Genomic DNA, 2,919 nt, shown 5'->3' on the forward strand with positions numbered 1-2,919 from the left:
TCAGGTGTAAGTCTGATAGGTTTACCTTTATAAGTAACTTGGCCTTTTTTCTTTGTGGCTCTTAATATTTTTTCTTTATTCTGTATGCTTTGTGTTTTGATTATTATATGGCAAGGAGATTTTTTTTTAGTCCAGTCTATTCAGTGTTTTGTATACTTCTTGAACCTTCAAAGGAATATCTTTCTTTAGTTGGGAAAGTTCTCTTCTATAATTTTATCAAATATATTTTCTGGACCGTTGAGCTTTACTTCTTCTCCTTCTTCTATCCCAATTATTCTTAGGTTTGGTCTTTTTATTGTGAGACCAATTTCCCAGATTTCCTGAATGTTTTGAGATGAGAATTTGTTGGTTTTGCTGTTTTCTTTGATCAGTGTGTTTATTTTCTCTATGGTATCTTCATTGTCTGAAATTCTTTCTTCTATCTCTTATAATCTGTTGGTAGTACTTGTCTCTGTAGTTCCTGTTCGTTTACCCAGATTTTCCATCTCCATCCTTCCCTCGGTTTGTGTTTTCTTCATTACTTCCATTTCATTCTTCAAGTCTTGAACCGCTTCCCTTACCTGTTTGATTGCTTTTTCTTGTTTTTCTTGGTTTTCTTGGGTATCTTTGAGTGATTTATTCATTTCCGCTCCCTTTTTGTTTGTGATCTCTAATTGTTTATGGCAGTTTTTCACCTCCTGTTTAAGGTCTTCTATTATTTTCATATAATTCACTTTTGAGTCGATTTCTTCTAATTCTTCTAGAGTAGGGTGTACAATTCTTCTTGTTTCAGGATCCCTGGATTCTGGTGATGTCATGTTGCCTTTCAGGTTGTTGGAGGAATTCTTGTATTGGCGCCTTCCCATCTCTTCCTTCAAATGGAGCCAGGAGAGGCCCGGTGTCTTGATCCAGTCTTTGCTGTGACTGACTCTCTGGGTGTATCTCTTCAGTGTAGAAGCAGGAACCATCCCGTCCAGATGGAGTTCCTCAGCACCTAAACAGGGCCGCCTGGTATCCCAATCATCCTGGGACAAAATGATGAACAGAACAGGGCAGGCAGGGGGGTATCCAGAAGAGCACAGGAAACCCTGGCGCACGACCTGAAGGTGCCCGGGCTCTCTTGCAGGGGACCTTAAGGCCTGCCCAGTAGGCAGGCAGTCACTGCTCTGGGTGGATAGCCTTAGTGTAGGAGCTTAAAACTGTTTTTGAGCACTGGTCCTAGCATACAGCAGGGCAGGGTTGGGGGGAGGGATGCTGGGGGGGCTGGGTTGTGCATAAGAAAGACAGCCCTGCAGAAAGAGCTGGGGGAGGGGGGGTTGTGCTCTCTTCCGGGACAATCTGCCCCTGGATAGCACACACTCACCCGTCCAGATGGAAGTCCTCCGCACCTCAGGTTTGGTCTTTTTATAGTGTCCCATATTTCCTGAATGTTTTGTGATGAGAGTTTGTTTGACTTGCTGTGTTCTTTGATTAGTGCATTTTTTTTTCTCTATGGTATCTTCAGAATCTGAGATTCTTTCTTCTTGTATTCTGCTGGTTATGCTTGTTTCTGTAGTCTCTATTCGTTTTCCTAGATTTTCCATGTCCAGCCGGCCCTCTGTTTGTGTTTTCTTCTTTGCCTCCATTTCAGTTTTCAAGTCTTGAACTGTTTCCCTTATCTGTTTGTTTGTTTTTCCTTGGTTTCCTAGGGTATCATTCACTGATTTATTCAATTCTTCAAACTTTCTGGTATACTTCTCATCCATTTCTATAAGGGTATGCTGTTCAAGGGTGTCAATCACTTTCATAAAGTCAATTTTTTCTACTTCTTCTTTATTAAGGTGTTGTTGTAAGATCGCTAGGTTCTGGTGTTTTCGTGTTGTTTTTCAGATTGTTGGGTGGATTCTTGCATTGGTGCCTGCCCATCTCTTCCTCTGAATGCTCCCCTATGGATCTTCTTTTACAGGATCAGGTCTCCTTGCCTACTGATGTACCTTCCCAGTGATGGCTCTCCTCGAGCCGAGATCAGATCTCCGTGCTGGTTGGGTAGCTTGTAAACAAAGTGCCTACCTTGTTTGCTGCAGGCAGGCTATTGAAACAAAGGAGCTCCCACCCACTCAGTTGCCCTCAGGATTCGGCCCCAGGGTCCAGACAGGCTGAGCTGGGTGATGTTATGTGCCCGAAGAGGGAAGGGAGGCAGAAGGGTGGAGGGTTCTGGATGTAAGCTGGGTTGGATAGGAAGAGAGAGGCAGTATGCTGGGAGTATAGACCCAGCAGGAAGCCCAGGAAGAATAGGGAGGATGAGGAACTCTGAGTTCTGTGTCCCGGGCTGCTGCTGTGGGTCCGAAACTCACCCCAGTGATGGCACTCCTGGTGCCAAGATCAGATCCGGCCTTACAGTTTTTGAGGAATGAATGGGCATGGGTGGGAGAGGGTGTAGAGGGAATGGGAGGAGGGGAGGAAATGGGAACTTGGATTGGTATTTTTTTTAATCTAATAAAATTTTCTTAAAAGGAGATGAATTTCAGATTGTGCTGTTCTGTCTTCCTGTGTGTGAGTCACATACATGAGCTCAGAGCACTGTTTGTGGAGTTGTAGTCACTCATCCTTGTAACAAGGCAGTGGTGTCACTGGGGGCAAAAGTCAGTGTGGATGACAGTCTATGGGGTGACACATCTTTTCTGTGATCTCCTGTGGGCCTATGTGAAGGTAGTATGTGCAAGAAGAGGCAAAGGTGTGGGATCCATGGGCTGTGCATGAGGGTGTGATTGTGTGATCAAAGAAGAGATTGGTTATGATTGTGTGTACATGAACAGGCTCACAGTAGGAGGCTCACTCTCAAAGAACAGGCAGCCAATGAAATATGAACAGGCATCATGGGTCACAATAACTGTATATGATTCTACATGCCACTGTTAACAGAAATGTGTGATAGACTGACACCATCTAAATGTAATTACA

The sequence above is a fragment of the Microtus ochrogaster genome, chromosome 4 (genome assembly GCF_000317375.1).
Source record: "Microtus ochrogaster isolate Prairie Vole_2 chromosome 4, MicOch1.0, whole genome shotgun sequence".
In the NCBI taxonomy this organism is placed as follows: Eukaryota; Metazoa; Chordata; class Mammalia; order Rodentia; family Cricetidae; genus Microtus; species Microtus ochrogaster.